General features: G+C 35.0%; 1 long non-coding RNA gene across 1 annotated transcript in view; it reads left to right on the top strand.

Moving 5' to 3' along the window:
* The window catches only part of LOC112133120 (uncharacterized), an 86,747-nt gene that overhangs the window by 31,931 nt on the left and 28,586 nt on the right, over nucleotides 1-26,230 (top strand). The window contains exon 3 of the long non-coding RNA XR_002914787.3: nucleotides 1,065-1,180. This is a non-coding gene — a long non-coding RNA (uncharacterized LOC112133120). The remainder of the gene's footprint in view (nucleotides 1-1,064; nucleotides 1,181-26,230) is intronic.

Below are 26,230 nucleotides of genomic sequence, written 5' to 3'. Positions count from 1 at the left end.
GAGGGTGTTTCTGGAAGAGATTAGCATCTGAATCAGTAGACTAAATAAAGAATATCTGCCTTCACCAAGGTGGGCAGGCATTATCTAATCCATTGAGGACATGAATAAAACAAAAAGGTAGAGGAAGATTGAATTAAGTCAGCCTGACAGAATGAACTGGAACATCAATCTTCTCCTGCCCTTGGCACTGCTGGTTCTCTGGCCAGACTGGAATCTATACCATCTATATCATTAGCTCTGCAGCTCTCAGGCCTTTGAACCACAGAACTAGCTTTCTTGAGTCTCCAGCTTGCAGACAGCATAATATGGGAAATCTCAGCCTCAAATGCCATGTGTGTAAATATCTTATAATAAAATTATCTCCATATATTTATATAATATATATAAGGTTATATAAATGGTTTTATATCTATATGAGGTTATATATAAATTTTACTCTCCTATTGGTTTTGTTTTATCTTGGATATACATGGCATTTGACCCACAGTAGGTATTTAACGTAACTCTGACCAAAACTGCATGCCAAAATGAGTTATCAAGAAACACATTTTTTAATTAATAAGCTTTATTTTTAGAACAATTTTAGGTTCACAGCAAAATTGAACAGAAAGTGCACAGTGTTGTCATATAACCCATTTCTCTACACACTCACAACATGCCCCTCCATCAATATTCCACACCAGAGTGGTACATTTGTTACAAATTATGAACGTACATTGACATATAATCGTCATCCAGAGTTCATAGTTTACATTAGGGCTCACTCTTGCTGTTGTACATCCTTTGGGTATTGAGAAATGTATAATGGTGTATATCTACTCTAGTATCATACAGAATAGTATCACTCTCTGAAAATTATCTATGTCTGTCCGTTCATCTGTCTCTCTTTCCTAACCCCTGGCAAACAACCATTTTATTGCCTCCATAGTTTTACCTGTTTTAGAATGTTGTATTGCTGGATCACATAGTATGTAGTCTTTTATGGTTACCTTCTTCCACTTAGTAATATGCATTTATATCTACTTCATGTCCTGTCATGGCTTAATAGCTTTTTTTTTTTTTAGTGTGGAATAATATTTCATTTTCTGGATATACCTCACTTTATCTACTTGCTACAGAAGGGCATCCTGCTTAATTTAGAGTTTTGGCAATTAGGAATAAAACTGCTATAAGCATCCAGGTAAAGGTATTTATGTGAACATAAGTTTTTAATTCACTTGGGTAAATATCAAGAACCATCATTGTTCTATCATATCGTAAGAGTATTTTTAGTTTTGTAAGAAATGCCAAAGTGTCTTTCAAAGTGGCTGTATCATTTTGTAGTCCCTCCAGCAGTGAATGAAAGTTCCTCTTGCTCCACACCCTCACCAGCATTTGATGTTGTCAGTGTTTTGAATTTTGATTATTCTAATTGCTGTATAGTAGAATCTCAATGTTGTTTTAATTTAAAACTCCCTAAAGACATAAGGTGTTGAACTCTTTTCAGATGCTTACTTTCAACTGTGTATCTTTTCTGGCAAGCTGTCTGCTTGTCTTTTGCCCCCTTTTAATGGGGTTGTTTGTTGTCTTGTTGAGTTTTAAGAGTTCTTCGTATATTTTGTATAACAGCTTTTTATCCTATGTGTCTTTTGCAAATATTTTCTTCAAGTCTGTGGGTTTCCTTCTCATTTTGTTGAAAAAAAAACATATATTTTTAAATGAAGAAGATAGAAACACTTTGATGATTAATGAAATTCTTGATAATTATATCTGAGTTATTAAATACTTATTAATTTTAATGACATTTACATTGTTTACATGTATTAACTTTCTTAAACTTCAAAAATAAAATAATTGGAAAAGGGAGCAATATACATGTTCTTCTTTAGCATCATAAGAAAGAAATTCAAAAGGAAGATAGAGAGCAAAGCTAAAGCTAAAACTTTAAGCAACGAAACTTCTGTCTTTAATTTAACTGCATACAATTTTCAATCAGGAACTTATCTTAGTACTTCATAAACATACTAAATTAGGAAAGAGATGAATGTATATCTGAAAACAAAATAATGCATCATTTTACTGAGAGAGTTTACACAGCTTCAAAGAGCAGATGTTTTGGTTCTTTCAAACTGTAGTTGACAAATTTGCTAGCAGTGGGAGTGGAAAATTAGTTTTCATTTTTAGAAATTATTTGATACCATTTACAGACCTTTGCTATTTATCACACTGATTAAAAGCTGTCATTTGCAGCATTTACAGTCTTCAAGTACATGTCAAAACTGTTTCTATCCAACTCAAATGTTCTTCTGAAGGGACATATTAAACGAAACCAGGGTATATATCTTTTCTTTTCTTAAGCAATACATCAAAACTATGCAGTAAGGTACATTCTAATATCATATTCAGAATTTCACTGATTAAATCTGGAGAGATGCTTATCTAATACTTACAAACTTGGAAACAACTTTAGACCCAAAGATAAATATAAATAGGTAAGAAATACTGCCTTGGAATGTCATGATAAAATGGCTACAATTTCCATAAAAGCAACAATATCTCAAATCCATTTATCCCATGAGAAAAAAATCTTCATATCAGAAAAAGCAAGATAATTCATTGAAGCTTATAAACTGGTAGGTGAAATTTTGTAAGGATTTCTCATAATCACTCAGGGGTTTCTTATATGGATACTGGAAAAATCCATGGAAGGAAAGTCCCCACTCCCCCTCAGGTATTTAATCTCACAGGATTTGCCATCAGCTGAACCATGCATGCACATTTATTTTAGATAGAAACTTTTGAAAAAGTGTATATTCTAAATATGTTTTTTCCCCAATTAACTAAATAACTCTCATTTTGAGGAACAGGTATGTACCCAGATACTTTTGAATACGTTATAAGGCCAGGTACAGTGGCTCATGCCTGTAATCTCAGCACTTTGGGAGGCTAAGGCATGCAGATTACTTGGGGCCAAGAGTTCAGGACCAGCCTGGCCAACATGACAAAACCCAGTCTCTTATTAAAAATACAAAAATTAGCTGGGCATGGTGGTGCATATGGGTAATCCCAGCTACTTGGGAGGCTGAGGCACAAGAATCGCTTGAACCTGGGAGGCAGAATTTGCAGTGACCCGAGATGGCACCACTGCACTGCAGCCTGGGTGGCAGAGCAAGACTCCATCTCAAAGTAATAATTATGAAGTGGGAGGATCATTTGAGCCAGGAAGACAGAGGTTGGTTGCAGTGAGCCAAGATCGTGACACTACATTCCAGCCTGGGTGACAGAGTAAACTCCTGTCTGGAAAATACCTCTGTATATCTCAGAATTTTTCCCTTGAACTTTAATAGTTCAAGGGTGTTCAAATAAATTTAAAACACATCGTCCTTAAACTTTGATTAATAAGACTCAAGTGTTCACCCTAGTCTTGCCCTGGCATTGTCCTTCATTATAGAACATGTAGCTTTCAAAATATGCTATGAGAAAGATGACTAATATGGACTTCAGTAAACTTAAATCAGGGAATATTAAGGACTATAATTTTAATATAAAATTATGAACTACAGTAAAGTCTTGCTGACATATACAAATGTATACATAGCTTTTATGCATGATATGTGTATGTATGTATATATTTGTATGTTTGTACATCCACATTTAATCTTGTTACAAGATTTCGGCTTGTGTTAGATGAATTTGGGAGATTTCAAACAATAATAGTTTTTGAGGGAAAGTGGGAAATTTTATATATTTTGATGTAACTTTTATTTAGAATATAATATAATGAATCGGATATTACTACTTGCTGTTATCCTTCAGGAGATATTTATACTCAAGTCATTTAAAAAATATCAACCTGTTTCAGGATCTGCATCACAATACTCGAAACTACTTTCATTCAAAGGCAGTATGGTAGATACTTGGTACAGGCTAACTGAAAACAGCTTCTTGCTTATTTATTCAAGAATTAGCCTATGAGTTAGACCGAGCAAATAAGTGAATGCAAAGAGCCAAATGCTACATGTCAATTATGTTTTGACTCTTAGGAAATTTATATCCCTGAGTAATGCTGTGTTCAGGGACACAGTTTTATCTCTAGATATCTTTAGGATAGATGCATATAGGCTAACTGCATAGATACGCTCATGTGAGCTCTTTGCCTTTTCTCTATAATTTTTCTACTTATTCATTCTTTCTGGGGTATAGGCAGGGCAATGCTCTCTTCTGCTTTAACTTGATTTTTAAATGTTTTTATAAATAAACTTATTTGTTCATAAGCCCTTATTTGTTCATAACCACTAGCCTGCAGAATAGGAAAGTACATATGTGTGTGTATATATATGTATAAGTGAATTGGTGGGTATATATACACACACACATATTCGCACACAAATACATATGTAAATGTATGCTTATTACAGAGACACATAGACACACAAACACAAACACTCATATATATACAAATATATAAATATATTGCTTTGAGTAACCATCGTTATGCAGTCAATTTCTCCCATCTCTTCTTCTCATCAAACGCACTTGTTCTCTGTAACTCTGTTTCTTGGTATCTTTCCTGCATTTAGAGAAAATCATATGACAATTACAAAGAAATACACAGAAAAACCAAGCCTTTTCAGCATATAATGAAAAGTATTGTTTTGTAAAAGCAAGACAAACTTGTTTATATGGATGATAATAAACTGAATCAGAAAGTTATCTTTATGACACATGACTGGTATAGCTCCCAGACTATAAACCACTGCACAGGCCTATCTGGTATGCAAAATTATGTTCAGTCACCAAATCGAAAAATTTTCTTGAATGTATTCTTGCCCTCCAGACCAGCAAAGCTACTTTAATGAAACAAAAATTATTATTATTATTATTATTATAGAGACAGGATCTTGCTCTGTCACCCAGGCTGCAGTTAGCTGCATTATCATAGCTCACTGCAGCCTTGAACTTCTGGGCTCAAACTACCCTCCAACCTCAACGTGCTGAGTGGCTGAGACTACAGGTGTGTACCACCTAGCCTGGGCCTGAAACCAAAATTATTCTTTCTACTTTTTTTTTTAAAGGGGAGCTATACACTAGATTGATAGATTAATACTAGATAGATATGCATATATACATATCTCTTGTGGTATGTAAGATTTACTAATTCATTTATTTAACAAATATTAATTACCTACTTTTTGTAAAGAATGCTTCTCAACACTGAGTATGCAGCAGCAGACAAGACAAAATTACTTACTGTCATGAGAAAATATTCTAGTGGGACTGTAGATGATAATAAAGTCAACATGAGGAGGGGGGAAGATCATTTTATTTACGGTGACCAAGGACTACATTTCAAGGCAGGTAATGTTTGCACATAGACCTGAAAGACATCACGGCTTAATTCTTGAGTTAGTAAATGGGCAGCATGACAGCTGCTCTCCTAGATATGACTCCTAATAAACCATGCCTCCCAGTGTACATGTCCTTGATCCAATTTAGGGTGACTTATGACTGCATTAACCTACTGAACATAGTGACTATGACAAGTCTGACACTAGCTTTCCAGAAACTGGGTAATGTTCCTTTCTCTCCCTTTGTATGTTTATTATTGAAAGCCCTGAGTTGCCATCTAAGAAGTCTTTTTACTTTGCTGGAAAGACCACATGGAAAGACCACGTGTAGAGGTCATATGAAAGGAGATGCCCTAAGACTATTCTTAGCCAGAATGAGTGAAGTCCAGCTGTACCATCATCCAAGTCAACCAAACAAGGACTCCCACTCTTGCCAACACCCAGGGCCTGCTCTAGGGGCACATGAGTGTGCAGTCATACAAAGGCCTCATGCTTAGAAGGGTCCTGAACTTAGATCAGTCTTGCACCTGGTTCAATGTTCTGCTGTTGCTGCCAAGACATTTTCAATGATTTTTAACCCAGCTAGCCTGCATTTTTACGACACCAGCCATGCAAATTCTGTAGCTGGCTTTACCAACAACTGGCTGTCAATGAGATACTACAAGTGAAGTGTCCATAGCAGAAGGACCGTGGAGCTGAATCCAGTCTGAGTACACAGAACCTGAGAGACGAGATGCTTTTTCTTTTAAACAACTAGGTTTGATACAACTGTTGGGTTTATGTATAGAAAAAACTCTGAAAGTTTTGTTTGAAAAAAATGAAGTTTTGGAAGTAGTTCCTGATTCTCAGCATTGTGTAGGCCATACTGCATCTCATTAGACTAGACATGATAAGGAGTGAAAGGGTCTTATCAAATTCATGGTTTAGTAAGAATTTAAATACACATTGTATTTCAAAGTGAAGAAATGGAGCTACAAGGATTTTAAAGCCTTAGTTATATAGTGTCAAAGTAAAAACATCATGATATTTAAAATCAGATAAAGAATTTACTGTCCAAGGTCTGTGCAAGGTTATAAATTTACTAAAACATCTGTGGGCAGTTTTTCCTAATGTAAAGATTGACATAGAGCCAGAAGCATAGAGTCATTAGTGCTGACTGGAGGAATTGCATCTCGTTAACTAATCTGGATTGTTTCAGTTTCTTCCATAAAGGAGGAAAGGTTGATCATATTATTTACCAGAATTTAATCTATCCATAAATTTTATAGTCTTTCATAGGAGGTAGAATGTTCCACGGCCACCTTTTCTTCCCAATTATAATAATTTATTTTTTGCCACTTATGCCTCTACCTCTTTATTATCACATGAAGTTGGATTATTTAAAACATTCTCTCCATCTCAAAGAAAAGAAAATCTCAGATTTGCAAGTCTTTCAAAAGAATTTATGTTTCCTTTGCCTCCACTGTCAAATCACTTAATCTTTGTCACTATCTTTAGAGAACACCTAGTTTATATTTCTGCCAGGGAAACCTGTCCACATATAGAAATTGTGGAAGTATCTTGTATGTCTTGTCAACTGCAGTGTAATACACAGTGAACTCTTTATGTTCAGTGCATTTTGATTAAACAAACACTGAATTCATGAGTTGTAGTGTTTTGACTCCCAGATATATTGTCCTATATATTATTGTAAAAATTTTATCTAACCTGTATTCAATCCAATAATAGTATTCTTTATGGATCATTAAATATATTTTAGTTACTATTTTAAAACTTAGGTCTGGCATTTTCAACATCATCACATTAGTTATTAATCCAAGATAGACAGTGAGAACTGTACTAATAAAGTAATTATTGTAACATATTCTGCCTCAGTCTTCTCATATGTAAAATGAAGTTTTCTCCTATGTAAAATATATGATATATACATATATATGGAGAGAAATAAATTCTATGCAGTCCTAGAGTTATAAAAATTTAAATTAGGCAATGAATTTGGCTTACCTTCAATGTTCAAATGACTTCTTAACTCACGTCAGATAAGTTCATACTCTTCACCCAGGGGTCAAGCACCCGGATGATGTGACCTCCACAGCCCTCTGGCCTCCTATCCTCCCACTGCCTTCCTCACTTATTGCACTATAGGCAGGCTGACATGCTAAGACTGGAAAATATTAACATGTTTGTCCCTACCCCAGAGGCTTCACACAGTTCTTCCCTCTGACTGGAAGACACTTTCCCTAAACCTTTGTATTGCCTTACTCTACTTACTCCTTTACCATAGAGTGCCTTCTTATGTCTGTCCCTGAGAAATCTTGTCCTCACCAGCTCTTCCCTTTGCTATTCCCTTACCCTAGTCAGATTTTTATATATATATATAAAAAATATATATACACACACATAAATATACATATATACACATATACATATATACATGTGTATATATGACATATATATGACATATATGACATATACATGCATATGTGACATATATAACATATATAATATATATACATATATACACATATATATGCATATATATATGACCAATTTAGAGTCAATTGCTTCACAAGTAAATAAATGTTTGTCAGTTATATAGATCAACCAAAGAAATGACAATGTAGAACACAGTTAAATATTACAAGTTAGTTTATCTCTCTTTTCTGCATTGGATCACTTTGCCATGGAACTTTGCAACTCTGAATGAGAAGTTCTGCCCCATTCCTTGACTCTGGCTCAGTCTTCTTACTTTATTGGCCAATAAGATGTTAGGAAATATGAATAAGCAGAGGCAAGAAAAAAATGACTTGTCTTTTTCTGCTTGCAATCTTACTCCTCAGACTTTGTTAGGAGAGCAGACTAATTTGGACTATTCTGCTGAAATGCAAGACATGGATCAGAGATGAGCCCTTTTTATCATCTCAGCTGAGTCGATCCTGAATTAGCCAACCTATGGCTGATTCCAAAACATGTGAGGTAGCCCAGGCAAGACAAGAATAACTCCCTGGACTTGCTCATTCACTGGGTTAAAGTCTCATGAGCTCAATAACAGTTCATTATTATAGTTTTACTGAGGTTTAGTGGTTGTTTGTAGCATTATTAAGGCAATAGGCAACTCAGAACAGTCAAGAGGTTTAACAAAGTTATTTTAACACCTTTGTAATTTCATTACAAAAGTAATGCATTCCCCTTGTAACAAGTGAAACAATGCAAAAAAAAAAAAAAACTAATTATCTTGGCCTACATTCACCTCTTTCATTTACTTCCATGTGAGGAAACTGATATTAACAGTCTTCTGTGCAAATTTCAATGATTTTCCAAATGAAGAATATTTCTAAAAATCAACAAGAATAAGGTATGTAGAATAGTCTGTGTATACTATTCTACTATTTAAAATATCTTGCAGGTATCTATTTAAAATATTTTGCAGGAAAAAAGGGCGATCCATTGGCTCCTTTATAAAACTTACTCTGATGGCAGGAGCAGAGTGACAATCTATACAGAGACAGTAGATAAGGAGTGATTCTAATAGACCATGAAAGCTAATGAGGGTTGAGATTACAGTGAGAGGACTGGAAGTAACAAGAGTGGAAGATTAATAAATCCAAGACTCCGTTTTTCAAGAATTTAAACATGAGTGGGTGAAATGAAGCACAGAGAGAAAGATATGACTTGTCAATATATGGTTAGTGCAATAGAAGTTTAAAATTAAATTGCACCTTAAATTTAAAATCCACAGCAGTGACAAACTCACAACACAATGAACAAGCATTATTTTACCTGCACATACATAGAAATGCAATCTTTCTAAAATTTTAATTTTGCTTTTCTTTTGACTTAATATTTCATGAATGTAATAAAATGCAAGCATATAGACAATATGCAGTAATTCAAAAACATGATACTGATATATTACATTTAATTAAATTTATCAGAAATATGCTTCTCCTTGTTTATACACGACATTTTGTCTCATGAATAATAAAAGTAAAATACCAGAAAAAAGAAGCTTTCAATTGTTTTTAAAGCTCAAACTATTCTATTTCTGCTCATTTACTCAAACATTTATTCAACAAAAATGTATTAAGTGTGTGCTGCCGTGCTAGGCACTAAGCATAGTTGCTGATACGAAACAGATTTTATCTCTGCTTTTATGAAACTTTGAATTTACTAGAAAAGTGGGTAACAGTGTAGGGTGACATGATAGCATATAAGAAGAGGACCCAGGCCATAATTTAAGGCCATCATCATCAGACTTTATAGGGTCTAAAAATCACCTGAATTTGAAATAAATGCAGCTTCTTTCACAGCATAAGTAATACTCAAGATTTTAGATTTCTAACAAGTCTCCAGTTGATGCCAACACTACTTACCTGTGCAGTACACTTTGATTAAAGGAGATATAGGTATCAAGGGAGGCTTTTCAGAAGAAGCCAGGTATAGTGTAAATCCCATGAGTGAAGAATTATTATCTTGATAAAGGAAGAATAGGCCAATATAGGAAGTCCATGCTTAAATCAAGAAAATTCAAAAATGTATAAAAAGAGCATCTGGGTTATATAACCAGAAGAAGAAAATAGAGAAAGCTGGGGCTGAATGTTTCCTGAGAGCATACAGAAATGCAGAATCTCAGGTCTCACCTTGACCCACCAAATCTGAATCTTCATTTGGGCAAGCTCTCCACATTGTTTATATGTACATTAAATTTAAAGTATCACTTCTCTAGAGAATAGTCTCCAAAATAAGCACAAGTTTATATATTGTGTAATCTTTTCTATGGCAATTTTACAAATAATATTAGTTCTTAGACTGTCAGTTGAGTACTTCTTCTAAATAATGATTAAAATGAGAAGTATGTATATAATTATGTACCACAATGGCAAAACTAGTAGTACGTTGACTTTATTCTGAAAAACATTTAATTGGATTACTAGTGATATGGCTGTCATTGTAGCAATCACTCAAACCCCTGCTAAACCATACGTGAATATGCATATTCAAATGTGTTTTAGTTAATTATTAGCTGTCCTTTTCAATTCTTCTGACTAGAGAAAAACTTTGAAATTGTGCCTTCTCCTTTTGCCTTTAACAAATATTTAACAATATATATGGCATATTTCAAAATATATCAAAACGAAACAAAAATGTTTTAAGAAAAAACAAAGGGTGAATTTTTGAACTCCAACTACTGTCCAATTTGCTATCAGCTATTCGTGGCCTCCTGCCACCTAGAGGGTTGACGCTTGAAATGTGGCCCATGAACTGGCAGGAGTGGCTTCTCCTAAGGATGTGTTAAAAATGAAGAGTGTTAGATGTCTCCACTGACCTACTGAGTCTACATCTCAACAAGATCCACAGGTAAACTGTAGACATGGAGAAGTTTAAAAGAAATGAAGCTTCTAATTCAGTAGTAATTCAGGAGTGGGGCCTCTGGTTCTACATCTTAGATGAGTTCTGAGGTGATGATGCCGATGCCAGTCCTTGAATCACTCTTCAAGTGACAAGAATGAAAAGCACCATAGCATTTAACACCCTCAACCATTTTTCTAATGTGCAAACTTTTCCCTTTTGTGGTCCTTAATATCACTCACATAGTTCTCTAATTTTCTAAGTTGCTCTTCACAGTTATTTTGGCTGAGTTTTTCTTCTGCATCTGCCCAATATAGATTCTTGGCATTTTTTTCTTCATTCTGTCTCGATTTGATTTTTGTTTGTTTGTTTGTTTGTTTTTGCTTTTCTGGTAGGCATTCTTGTTACTATCTTATCCATATACATGATCTTAACTTCGAAATAGTTGCTGATGACAGTCTACATTTCTCTTCCAATCTTCAAGTTCATGTTCAACTTCTTTTTTCTGTTGGTAATGCTCTACATATATACCTCAAAGCAGTCAAGCTCAACTTGTTTAAAGTGTAGTTAATTAAGCTCTTTCTAACTAGTCTCTTCTTTTGACATCCCTTCTGTATTTGTAATATTAGATAATGGTATAACATCCAACCAAATATATCAAGCCAGGCTGGGCGCGGTGGCTCACGCCTGTAATCTCTGAACTTTGAGAGGCCGAGGCGGGTGCATCACCTGATGTCAGGAGCTAGAGATCAGCCTGGTCAATCTAAGGAAACTCTGCCTGTACTAAAAATACAAAAAATTAGCCAGATGTGGTGGTGGGCACCTGTAATCCCAGCTACTCGGGAGGCTGAGGTGGGAGAATTGCTTGAACGCGGGAGGCAGAGGTTTTAGTAAGCTGAGATTGTGCTGCTGCACTCCAGCCTGAGCGACAAGAGCAAAACTCCATCTATCTATCTATCTATCTATCTATCTATCTATCTATCTATCTATCTTTATCTCTATATCTATATATTTATATATAGATATATAAATATGAAGCCAAAACATTGAAGACATCCTTAACTCTTCTCTCTCTCTCATTTTCCAACAACCATTCTTTTAGCCCTTCACACCAAATTCACACGAACACCTAATTCTTGATTTTTTGTAACCCCTAACTGTGTCTTAAACTCACCCTGTTTTATCTAGTCTCACCACCATTCCCTGATATCTTACCATCTGATATTTTTTTTTCCTTTTACTACTTTGGTACATTTTCCACATTGCCATAAACCATATCATTCTAAAATGTAAACCTAACTATATTATAATACTAAAATATTTCAGAGATTCCCATCCACAAAGCACAAAATCCAAAATTCTTGCCTGAGCATATAAAGCTCTCATGATGAGGCTCTTGCTTATGCTTCCAGCCTCTTGAGCCCTGCTTTGTTGCCAAAACAGTCTAAAAGATCCCCTGGCACACAGTAGCATTTATTCCCTCAGTGTCTTTACAGATGCTTTGACACTATTTGAATATCATCCATGATATTAACTTTACAAAATCCTACTCTTTCTTTGATACCACTGTTTAATAATGAGTGTTTAATAAAAGTAAAGTCTTGCTAAAATAGAGTGATCACATTCCACTCAGTTCCTGTTTTTCACAACCAAAAATCCCCAGACATACCAAACAAACCTAGAAAAACTTCAAAGGAGGAAAGAAGAAGGAAGACTACCTAGGGACAATGGAACTTGAGGAACAACATAGGGATGAGTTCTCTGCATTTCATTATTTAATCCCATACATTTTAAACAGAGTGTTGTGAAACTTTCAACCTACATTGGCAATAGACAGATAGGAAAAAAAAAAAATCAAAAAAATTACATAATGCTTGTTCCCCCTGCCAAATAATAGGGAAAGATGTGGCCTTTTAAATAATACTCATCCGTCTGCACCCAAATGCCAACAGAAAAACTAGAATTTTTTCTTCCGTCCTATCACCCACACACAGTTTCTGCAGGACAGAATAGAGAGTTATCTTCAACCCTGTCTTCCAAGCCAGGCCTAAGTAGGCAGCAGTGCTCCAATTCCCCCACCTGGTGGTATTCCCTTTGCTGAGTAGAGCGTTAACCTTCCATCCCCTTCCTTGTGGAAATAGGTGGTAGTGATGCAATTTCCCTGCCAGGAGAGTGTTGGTAGGTCAGAAATGGAGCTGTTCTTCTTCCCCATCTGGCAAAAGCAGGCATCACTTTGACTGCCTCAACCAGAGTAGTTTTAACGGGATCCAATGTCAGGCTGAGCATCTACCATCTACATCAATAAGACTGAGCAAGGCAGTGGGCATTGGGGCTTGTAATCAACTCCACCTCCTTCCTACACTTGATATCATTGAGGCCCAGTGGCGGGCTGATCCTCTTTATCTATCTGACAGTAACAAGACAGTTGCAATGCAAATCAGAGACAGTCCACAGACCAATTCTCCCTGTCCTGCAGCATCTGTAAGGCCCAATGAGGAGCTGAGCCTCCACTCTCATCAGGTTTCAGTGAGGTAGGATGACGTGATGGAAGGAGGGGTAGTTGACAATCCATCTTGCTCCTCACCTGATGTCAGTGAGGCCCAGTGGAGAACTGAATTTCTATCTCCAATCAGAGGAAATAGGCAGTAATAGTCAATGACCTGCTTTCAATGGGAAGGTCAGCAGGGTCTGGGAGGAGCTGTGTTTTGATTCTAATCTGAAATGAGACGTGCAACAATACTGCACTTTAGCCAGGGTGGTGTTAATGGAACCCAGTGGAAAGCTAAACATACACACCTCTCCAGCCCTCGTGGTACAACCATGCAGGGGAAAGAGTCAATGGACTCTAAAGACTCATTATATAATATCTAAAAATGCTATACCAAGAGGGGAAATCACAAATGAATGGGAAAAGACAACGCATGCCACCACTGAGACGAATCAAATGTTGAAATAATCTGACAAGTATTTCTAAAGCAGCTATTATCAAATGATTTAATAATTGCTAAGAAATTTTCTTAAACAAAAAATAGAAAGATCTCAGAAAAGAAATAAAATTTATAGGAAAGAACTAAGTGGCTATTTCAGAGGTGGAAACAGTGTTTCAGGGCCTTGCATGACAGTAACATAATAGTAACATTCATGTTATTGAAATCCCAGAAGGAAAAGAGAGAATGGAGCCAAAAAAAAAAAATTCAAAGAAATGCTGTTTAAGACTTCTAATGAGGAACAGGCCATAAATCTACAAACGAAATATACAACAAAAAATATCATAACTCTGAAATTTGAAGACAAAAATCTGAAAGCATCCACAGGGAAACAACACATTACTTACAGAGAAACATCAGTTTGAATAGCTGCAGTTTTCTCATCCAAAATCATTATAGGCCAGAGGGAAGCAGCACAATAGTTTTCAAGAAATAGAAGAAAATAATTGTCAACTGCGGGTTTTATAATATCCAGTGAAAATATTTTTCAAGATGAAGGTAGTTGGGCATGGTGGTGCACACTTGTAGTCCCAGCTACTGAGAAGGCTGATCATTTGAGCCCAGTAGTCTGAGTCCAGCCTGTGCAACATAGTGAGACCCAATCTTAAAAAAATAAAATAAAATGAAAGTAAAATATAGCCATTGTCAGATGAAGAAAAACAAAAATAATTTTATTTGTTATTAACAAATCAGACTGTAAGAATGGCTAAAATAAAGAGAAAGGAAATGATAACAGAAGAAAGCTTGGAATTTCAGGAAACAAAAAGACCATCAGAATGAGTGAATATAAAGGTACTTATAACAAACAATTTTTACTTCTCATGAGTTTCCTAAGCCATATTAGAAGGTAAAAGCAAACATTATAACTTTGTCTAATACAGTGCTAAATATATGTGGAAAAAATACTTAAGACAATTATATTTTAGAAGTGGAGAAGATAACGGGGCCTAAGTGGAAGTAAGATTTCTACACTTATCTGAAGTGGCAAAATTTCAATACCAGCAGACAGTGATGAGTTACATATGAATATTTTAATACCCAAAGCAACTACTAAGAAAATTATCCAAATAATTATACTAAAAAACACTATAAAAATCAGGATGCAATCCTAAAGAATTTCAAATAGCTACAGAAGGTAAGCAAAGAGAAACAGAGGAATGAGTAACAGAGAAAAAAAAATCAGAAAATATATTAAAAATACAGGCTTGCCTAATAACCCAGGACCGTTTGACTTGGAGCTCTTATCCTTTGTACATTTTTGCACTTAGTAATTTTTGTAATTTTGAGATTCTTTACCTCACCCAAAGTTGCTCAGTTTCTAGAGGGTGGAAGCTACCATTTAAAAAAATCATCTCTTTACTGTAAATGCAGTCCACATAGTACCATCTGATTTATGTGTCTAGCAAAGTGCCACTGCCAAAGGGTAGCTACAGGGGCAGAGATTTAGTCTTTTCACATCCCTATCATCCATCCACTTCCAAATTCAATTAAATTAATCTATGTAGAAATATTGTGCATGATATTCAAATGCAGCTTCAAGAGAATTCCCCCAGCTTTTTTCTTACAACAAAGTGTTAGCTTCACAGCTCTTCACACATCAAAATTCACATATAGGAACTCTCAATATGTCCATGAGATTTTTTTGTGTGTGTTTATAAAAATGTATGCTGCAATTAGGTATTTTTTAAAGAAATCCAGTGAAAGATTTTTATATGAGATTTATAATTCAAATGATAATCTTCACATCATACCACAGATGAGATAATTTATAAAGAAAAGTATTTTACTTTTTATGCTTCTGGAGGCTGGAAAATCCAAGTTGAGGGCCTTCTTGCTGCATCATCCCATAATGGAAGGTAGAAGAGAAGGAGAGCAAGAGGGGGCCAAACTCATTATTATAGTGAGCCTACTACTACCATAAGAAACCCAGTCCTGTGATAAAAATATTAATTCATTAATGATAGCAGAGCCCTGGTGTCCCACTCATCTCATTTTAAGCCCCACCTCCCAAAACTTTTATTTGGGATTTAGTCTCCAACACACAAACTTTGGGGAACACGTTCAAACCACAGCATTCATATATATAATACATGAGCATTCTCATTACATTACCTAGTTTTGTTTTTTGCTTTGTTAATCTATCAATAAATTTTTGATTTGTTCCCATAAATTTGATAAAGTGGACTTGATTAACTTATGATGCTTTTTCAGAGCATTTCATATAAGTAATCAGATGAAATAAAAATATATTTCAAAGGAAAGAAAAAATGCCAAGGTAGCAAATGCCACTTACATTCAGGAGGATTGCTACTTTTTTTTTTAATTGTACTTTCAGTTCTGGGGTACACATGCAGAACGTGCAGGTTTGTTAAATAGGAATACACATTCCATGGTGGTTTGCCACACCCATCAACCCGTCATCTGCATTAGTTATTTCTCCTAATGCTATCCCTCCCCTAGCCCCCAGTCCCTGACAGGCCCGGGTGTGATGGCTGGATCCTTCTAAAGGATTAGAAAATGCTTTTCAACATCCAATATCAATATTATTTAACGTGAATAGCATGATGTGCTATTCTTTGTGTTTATGTTTAAGATTTTTGTTTTTTTTTTCATAACTCCACTGTTTGTTTGATTTTTTCCTCCCTTGGCCCTCATTTCTATATTTTGCTGTGTCTGTTGTCCACTGTCAAGTGGCTTGTTTGGATTAGGTGCCTTTTAAATCTAAATCTCTTACCACAGTTCAGTGTGTACAGAAATTATTTTGTCTCAATATTTCAGATTTAAAAATGTATAACTTCTTAATCTATGTACAAATTACCTGTCCTCAAAGTCCACATCTCTATTGGAAGTTCAAATCTATTCAATTTTCATGAGCATGTTTGACAGTTTCTTCCATACATACGCTTTAAACTTTTCGAAGTTCAATGAAAAAAATCATAAGAACTTTAATGTTATGTTAATAGATTATGTAGCAAAAACAAGGTTTGAGTTTAAAACAGTTTTGCAAAATAAATAGTTAAAATTAGAGACATTAAATGTTTTATAGCATTTCAAAACACATGCCAAATTTTGTAAAGTGTAGGTCTGAGTGTTACATAGTTGTTCATAAATAGTATCCAAAACTGGAATATAAGCCCTTTTCAGTGTTATCCTGGGGTTGTTTAATAGTTCAAGTAGGAGAATGTACTTTTATTTGGCTTTGCTATTTGCTAAGAACCCAGGTGCTCTGACAAAAGACACAACAAATCTAATTGTCACAGGACTCTACCCCACATTACCTATCCTCTTTTCATTTATTGATTATTCCTAGCATGCTCTCAACTCAGAGCCTTTATAGTTAGTTTTATCTCTTTCTCCGGATATCCAAATTGCTCCATCCCTTATGTCTGTCAGTTGTTTGTTCCAATGTCATAACTATACAGGTGTCTTCACTGATTACATTATTAAAAACATAATCACTGATATCCCTCTCTACTTGTTTTATTTTATTTCATAGTCATATAGAAAATGCAATGTATTTGTGTGTCATATATTTTCCTCTAGTAAAATACAAGCTCTCTGAGGTCAGAAACTCTGCTTGCTTCACCCCAGTACAGAGAGAGTGTGACAGGTGTTTTGATAAATAAATTGTTCTATTGACACTATGCTTTTTGCAGTTGCAAGAATGCAAATTATTTCCAATTTCTCCCTTTTGTCTTTCTTTGCTTAATCTCTATGGCTTCTGATGCATAACTAATTGGCCCTTCTAAAAATTTCTCCTGGCTAAATTTGCTGCCATTTCCTGCCCTTTCTAATTTTTCCCTTCAATTTAATAATTCCTACTAGGTAATATAAAATTTACTACTCCAGCGACACAATTAAATAATTGAAGTTCACTAATCTGCCTGCTCAATCTTAAATAAATGTTTGTGTTTATACATTTATCAACTCATATATACATTCATTCCTGAAATATATACTGGATGTATGCTATATGACAGGTCTTGTGCACAAGCAAATTTTAAAACTTAGATTTTTTTTCCTGCTGTGTTGTTGGGAGACTAGCTATGAATATTTAAAGATATTGTTCACATTATATCATCTTTTAAATAGTGGCTGTTAGAATAGCCTTCTTGGTTGTGCTGTGCATAACTAAGAGGAGAGTTTTTTATCTACCTATAATGTGTACAATCATACACAGCAGCTTTGCTGGTAAATGATTTTGGTTTCTCTAATTTTATTTTCACACCATTTTTCTGTAATTCTATAGCTTCTTCATCTAGCCTTCATCATAAATTTACTTCACAGTATAAAATTATGTGTTCAGCCGGGCGCGGTGGCTCATGCCTGTAATCCCAGCACTTTGAGAGACTAAGTTGGGTGGATCACCTGAGGTCAGGAGTTAGAGGCCAGCCTGGCTAACATGGCAAAAACCCCATCTCTACTAAAAATACAAAAAGTAGCTGGGTGCTGTGCTGCATGCCAGTAGTTCCAGCTACTTGGGAGGCTGAGGCAGGAGAATTGCTTGGACCTAGGAGGGGGAGATTGCAGTGAGCTGAGATCGCATCACTGCACTCCAGCCTGGGTGACAGAGAGACTCCGTCTCAATTAAAAAAGAAAAAGTTATGTATGTATTTTTCCCTTTTCACCAGTATGATATGAACACTATATGGATATAGATTTGGCCTTTCTATAGCTGATTCCCATTGTCTGGCAAAATGCACAGGAAGTACTTTAAAAATACTTGTGAGGTGAATGAATGATGCATATCATCAAATTATCTTGAAAAAGAAATATATTTATTTTGAACTTACTTGAAAAAATATTATTCCATGAAACAGAATATTAGTCCATTTTTTCCCATACCCAGATTAAATGTAAGCATAAGTAAAAAGGAAATCTCATTGTTGTACTTGAAGCATTATAGCAATTTAAACCCACTTTCATTCTAACTCTCCCATTTTCTGAAAGTAGCCCTTCACGTATTGTTATAAACCAAATGTTTGTGTCTCTCCAAAATTCATACATTGAAGCTCTAACCCCCAATGTGATGATATAAGAAGGTACAGTCTTTGGAAGCTAATGATGTTTAGATGAGATCATGAAGTCAGAGTCCCCTTGAAGGGATTAGAGGCCTCATAAGAGGAGGAGAAGATACTAGAGGTTGTTCTCTCAATCATGTGAGGATACACCAAGAATCCAGCCTTCTGTAAGCCAGGAAGAGGGTCCTCATCAGAACCTGATTATGCTGCCACCCTAATCTCACATTTTCACCATACAGAACTGTGGGAAATAACTGTGTGTTGTGTAAGTCACGTCTATTGTATGTTGTTATGGCAACCACAGCTAAGATGCATATCCACCATGGCACTGATTTGTGTTTTCCTTTTCCCTTGTAGCAGTGTTCCAGGGGAACAATATATATCCCAGTAGTCTTGCATCTATATGTAGTCATGAGATTAGTTCTAGCTATTACAAGATGAATGAAAGTGATATGCATGGCTTCTAGGCAAGGCATTTTAAGAAATAGGAGTATACCTTCCACACATTGTCTTCCTTCTCTTGTAATCTGGTTCTCCACTAGGCAGATGTGTTTGCGTGCCGGTGGTTTATTTGGAAAAATTCTCAGGAATAATAGTTGTGAGGAACTGAAGATAGCAGGATGGACAGAGAGAGGAACTGAACACTTCCCTGTGCAACCAATCCCACAACAAGTTCTCCAGCAGAATGGCCTTTCAAAGATGGTGACACCTAGGGCAAAGGAATGGGCTTCATACTTCTAGGGCAAAGGAATGGGCTTTGTACTTCTTATTGACCAATTGTTAGTTATGTATATAGCCTCTGGAAAGAAGAGTAACTTTGTATAAGATAACTTTTTTTAAGCCAATAGCAATATCTGAGAGGCACTTAGCTTTGAGTCCTCAAAGGCCAACATTCCAGTTATCAGAACACCACAACATTCACTATCCATTATCCAACACTTGCAGAATGAATTGGGATCTAGTGAATAGTAGAATTATGGGATAGAGGAGTCTGGGTGATTGGACTACTTTGTGAAGAGAAGCTACCCAGTACCATCTACTTGACCATAATGTGTTGTAGCTAATGAAGTCTGCAGTATAACTGCAGTGTAACTGATGTTCATGTTTCAGATAAATTTTGTCAGTTTTCTTCAGAGTAATCCGTTTCTAATATTGTCCTTTTTTAAAAAAAAATGCCTTTTAAGTTAAAGGAATGAAAACTATGTAGAGCAATTATACAGATGGCATAATGTTTACCAGTGTTGCTGGGAAACTCCTTCGAGAGGCTGTATTTCAGAAGCATAATATACAATGTCATTGATTTAAAATTATTCACCCCTGAGGGGTCTTAAACTACACAGCATTCTCTGCCACAACTGTTTTCATGTGAGGTATTAAAATCTGGTGATTCCACATATGTATTTGTTGAGTAGTAATTCCATTTGCAGGAGTAAATGTTTATTACTAAACACAAATTTTTAAGTTTAAAAGTTAAGATTGCATTTAAATTGCTATATGTCTCAAAGAGAGACAATATATACAGGTATGTATGAATGATTGTTTTTGAGAAATATAATTCTAAATTCTTGTGATTTTGAGTTGGAGCTTTAGCATAAAAATCTGTAACTGAAAGAATAATATGTTCTTCACAACCACTGTTTACTACACAGCATAAATCAAGAATCTGGAATAAATAATTGTCTTGCTTATGTTGCCAGAGGTAATTCCAAATTCTGCATTCTAGGCCAAGTTTATCAAATAATTCGGAGCTGAGTCTTTATCAAGTACATTGAAATGTTTGGGGGGTGAGGTGTGCTAATATTTATGCCACAGTAACCACCAGAGTGTTTTTTCCTGACATAAATCATATGACTTTATTTGTTTAAGCTTAGAAGCCAAAAATATATCAATCCAGTTGGAAATTAGAAAAAATGTAGAGACTTGATTTTCCAAACACAGTTTAACCACTACTCTAATATAATTGGAGGAAACAATAAATACTGATTAATATTGGAATTAAGCACATGGCTTTTGAAATAAGAGTGGTTCTGGAATCATTGTGTGTGACTGTGGATTTGTCACTGAAACTTAATTTTCTTACTAATAAAATGTGTTAAATTATGCATATCTCCTGTTGAATTTTTAAGTATCAAATAATATGCCTGAAATGCTTTTAAGACAGTGAATCATAGTAAGCTCTCAAAAGATAATCGGTATAGTTTTTTTTTATTATAATACTTATTGAAGCACATGTAAAGGCAAACTTTCATTGGAGAGCTGTTCAAAAAATAGCATGCATTTCTTTGACTTCACTGGTTTTAATTGTTTTACTATAGATTAAGACACACCATCAAATATGAGATGGCTAAAAGTTCAATCATCAGGCACCAAGAAATAATTGTTGGCATTAAAAAAAACTTAGAAGTGATTAGAAATTGTTGCCTCATTTGCATAATTTCAAAAATAGCTTTTAATTTAAAATGCATGTTTCTAATATTGTAAGAGAAAAATGATTAAAGCTATCTGATAATCTGACCAATTTTCCGTGTCTATCATGAAAGGATAGACAGAAATATTTGTTTCCTAAGACACAAATAACCTAAGACCCTCACACAAATGTAAAAATAGTACATAATAAAGGTGGGGAGTGAATAATTTAATTATTAATTCTGAAAAATGTATTTACTATTTGGAAGAAAGATTACTTTCAAATTCTACTTCACTGCTAGGGTATGGATATTTATATTCCCACAAAATTCATTGTTGCTATCCTAGCCCCTAAGGTGATGGTAGTAGGAGGTGAGGCTTTTGGGATTTACTAGATCATGATGTCAGAACCCTCATGAATGAGGTTAGTGCCCTTATAAAAAGGGCCTGAGGGAGCTCATATGCCCTTTCTGCCATGTGAGAGTACAACTAGAAAGCCTTCATTAGACACTGAAGTCTGTTGGTGTGTTGATCTTGGACTTCTCAGCCTCTAGAAATATGAGAAATAAATCTCTGTTGTTTATTAGCCCCCCAGTTTATAGTATTTTGTTATAGCAGCCAAACTGGACTAAGGCATTCTCTTCTTAAATAATTTAAATTTTTTCAGCTTCTTGAGCACTGAATGTTCCTCTTTGATGGTAAATCTTTGAATAAATGTTTTCCCTGTTAGAATGTTCCTCGAAACTCCTATACCTGGTATTCAGATGTTATCCTGAGACTTCCATAAAAATACCTTTTCTGATCTCTCTTGAAAGCTCAGTTGTCTTTTATATCCAAGCAGAGAGCTTGATTCTTCTCCTTTGCAGCACCTTGGAATGCTGAAATTTTCTATGTAATTTAGTGGTTACCTGATTTCTGTATTTCTCATGCATAAATTCACAAAGAATGACACCATTTTTATTTTTGAAAACAATTTTCCCCTGACCCCTAGTACAGTGCCTGGCATTTATTTATCAATAAATGGTTCTAAAATAGTTAGATGAGTAAATAGGGGTTTAAGGGTTAAATAAATCACCAAAAAATTAAAAGAAAATATTGACCTCATGAGAGATAAATACATAATCACATTGAAGATAATATATTTAAACATATTTGTTCAATGGAAGTGTTTTTAAATATAAAAGTAAGAACCTGTTACAGGTAAATTCAATTGACTTTTCAAACAATAAGTAATTTTTTTTTGTAACAGAAGGTGAATAAAAATCTAAATGTAGATGGAAACCTGAGAGAACATTTACAACATACACTGCACAGGTTAATATAATGTGTATATAAAGTGTCTCAGTTCATTTGCCTACCATGACAAAATACCATCAACTGGGTAGCTTATAAAGGATGAAAATGTATTTCTCCCATCTGTGGAAGTCCAAGATTAAAGAACCAGCAGATTCAGTGTCTGGTGAGAACCTGTATCCTGGTTCATAGATGGCCCCTTCTGATTGTGTTCTCACATGGTAGAAAGGACAAATCAATTATCTGGGGTCTCTTTTACAGGTACTAACCCCATTCATGAGGTTGTGCTTTCATGACCTGATTAACTCCCAAAGTCCTCACATTCTAATACCGATCAACCATTGAGAAAAACAGAAACAAATGACATGAATATGCAATTCATTGAAGAAGGGATATTGACATCATTTCAATCTATGACCCCAACATCATCTCATGTTGAATTGTAATCCCTAATATTTGAGGTGGGGAGTGGGAGATGACTGAATCATAGGAATGGATTTCTCATGAGTGATTTAGCACCATACTTTTGGTGCTGTCCTCACAATAGTGAGTTCTTGTGAGATCTGGTTACTTAAAAGTATGTGACACCCTGCAAACCTCTTGCTCCTGCTTTCACCATGTAATGTGCCTGCTCCTTCTTTGCCTTCTGCCATGAGTAGAAGCTCCCAAAGGCCTCCCCAGAAGCTGAGCAGATGAACCCACCATGCTTACACAGCCTGCAGAACTGTGAGCCAATTAAACCTCTTTTCTTTATAAATTATCCACCGCTATCTCTATCATCTCTCTCTCTGTCTCTGTCTCTCTATCTCTATATTTATCTCTATCTCCATCTACCTTTCTCTATTTTTCTCATAAATCGTCCAAGCTTTGAGCAATGCCTATTAGCTCTACTTCAAATTATGCCCTAAATCAAGCTTGTCCAACTGGCAGCCTGTGGGGTACATTAAGCCCAGGATGGCTTTGAATACAGCCCAACACAATTTCATAAACTTTCTTAAAACATGTTGATTTTTTTTGGTGGTTTTTTTTTTTTTTAGGACATCAGCTATAATTAGTGTTAGCGTATTTTACATGTGGCCCAAGACAATTATTTCAGTGTGGCCCAGGGAAACCTAAAGATTGGATACCCTAAGTTCTACTGTTCTCTTCTTCCAGTATCACCCTAGTATAGGTCCCTCTTATGTCTTGCATGTCTTGCAACTTCCTAACTGGTTCCCCAGATATACTTCTATGTGCTTTCTCTTTATTTTTCACATAGCAAGCAGAGTGCTCTTTCTCCAACTTAGATGTATTATTTCACTTTCTTGGGTGGCCTCTCATCCCACTTAAAGTTCAGCCTCCTAAACTCAGCCTACATGTCTTTGTCTGCCCAAGCCCCTCTTCCCCTTATCTTGCTTCAGTCACACTGGTTTAATTATCTTTTCTGCATAATGCCAAGTATCGTCCTATATCAGAGTCTTTGCAATTGATGTTTTTGCATTTGAGAAATATGGTTCTCAGTTGAGAGAGATAAGTTCACTCAGGCCTCTGTTCAAATGTAACCTCCTTAAAGATTCCTTCCTTGCCATCCTATGACTGTAGCCACTCACCCTTGACAGTAACTTTTTGTCTACATAGCTCTTACTTTTCTTCCTAACATTTATTACTTCTCAAAACATGTACACATTTATTCTTCATAGCAATAAGTCAGTTCAAAATATAATGTGAGGTATTTATTTAGTTTGTTTCCAAGTCTACCTCCAGTGAGTTCCTAGTATACAGTAAAAATTCAAATATTCATTATATTAATGAATGTATGAATTAATAAAGGATTGGATACTTATATTTAGATAAATTTCTGTAATGAGATTCAATACAATCTTTATACAATTGTTCCTGGAAATGGCCAGGGAAGAGAATCACTTCATAAAATATTATGATCACAATTATACACAATTTATATCTTCAATTTTTGTGCTTCTTTGACATTCCAATTTTTGAGGAAACATGTTAATTTTAAAAATAATATGTGTATACTTTAGATTATTATATTATTCTTAAATGTTTGCCTAAACATTTGTAACAGCAGTCTGGTTGAAATAGCAGATCACTCCATACTTGGCAATTAGTCTGCTGCAAAGATATATTTTCTAATTGCTCTTTAGGTAAAATAAAGCAAAAATATAGCTTTTTATTCATTCAGTGTGTCTAATTAATTTATTTTTATTATGTTATATTCTAATATTTCTTAATTAGACGTGTGCTCTATCTAATTCTAAATTTGGATTAGTATCTCTACTTTAGCACATGGCATTTGTTGTCTTGATTGTATTTAAGTGAGAGAGACAAAGCAGACTACAGTCAGAGTTATAGTAAACCAGAAATTCAATGCTACCTGAGAATAATACAGTTATATAATTGGGGTTCTGTCATAGATGTGATTTTAAAAAAATTATTTGCTTTATGTGTTCATCCTAATTAAAAAACCACAATTGCTTCTCCTTTTTTCTTTCTTTATATTATGCAATTTAATAAACTTAGCTTACAAAATCCACTCTTTAAGTGAAATGGATAGTGGAGTAATATTTTATTAATATCAGTCAGGGTTTCTCAACCTCAGATGAGTGATATAGTGATATTTTGGGCTAAACAATTTTTTGTTGGGAGATGGGATGTGGCTGTCCTGTACATTGCTTGGCAGCATTCTTGGCCTCTCTCAAAGGATACCAGTAGCAACCTCCCACCCCTACTCACCCAGCTGTGAAAAGCAAAAATATACCCAGATATTCCAAATATCCCCTGTTGAGGAATCACTCTGAGTTGTAAATGACAGATATACATAGAGGAAAAAACAACAATAACAGTAAATCCAGTCAAAGTTTCATTTTGGAAGAAGTAAAATAAGTACTTATTTATAAATATCTTATGTGTAATTTGCAGTCATGAAAATTGAAAATATTAGCATTGAAGCACTTTACTGACCTTCCAATGTTTATGACTTATTCATTTATAATTCATATACACATAGACATGCTCATTCCACTTAAAATGGGCTTCGATTCACAGAAAAGCGCACTTTGGTTCTATTATTCAGCTTTTCTTCAACTAAAAGAGATGTCTGAAATTTACCAGTCTCCCATCGAGTCAATATAGTCCATTAAATAGACATTTTATTTTCCATTTTCTCAAAATAAAGTGTCAATGAAATTAGAAGTTTAATTATGCAGTACACTGATATTTGAGCATTTTATCATCTTGCTTGCTTGCTTTTTATTTAGTTTTACTGCAACACAGGCCAAAACCTGTACTTTAGCATGGAACGAGTTCCAGTTCCTCAGAGGCACTTATTTTTTTTTCTTATTGTAAGCCTGTCACATTCATTTGTACACCAAATGCTTATTTAGGATAGAGGATTTTGCTTCTTTCATTTTGGGCTAAGCTGATAAGAATTGAATATATTTTTTTGCCTGCTAGCTTGCTTTCAAGGAAGATTAAGAACATAGAAAACATGTTTAATGTATTTTAGCTGAACTCAGGAATCCAGTCAACTGGATCTCAGATATATCCTGTATTTAAAGATTGCCTCACTCCATAACAAGTATTGATTCAGTCAGAGAAAGACCTCCCTCTGACCAAGTTGGAAAATCTTGTAGAGAATAGAAGAGAATTAAGATGAGGAAAAAAAATCAAATTGTATTACTGGGAGAGAATCCAAATGATTATATAGAATTCCATTTCACTTTTTAAATTCCAATTTGAAGCACAGAGAGATTGAACAGCATACTAAATGACACACACAGCTAATTAATTGTAAAGCAGGAATTTGAAACATTTTTCAAAATCATAGGTCACCAATTCCCACAAACCC

This window comes from Pongo abelii, chromosome 3 (genome assembly GCF_028885655.2).
Source record: "Pongo abelii isolate AG06213 chromosome 3, NHGRI_mPonAbe1-v2.0_pri, whole genome shotgun sequence".
Classification (NCBI taxonomy): Eukaryota; Metazoa; Chordata; class Mammalia; order Primates; family Hominidae; genus Pongo; species Pongo abelii.
Note: the sequence above shows the minus strand (reverse complement) of the source record. Positions and strands in the feature narration are given on the sequence as shown.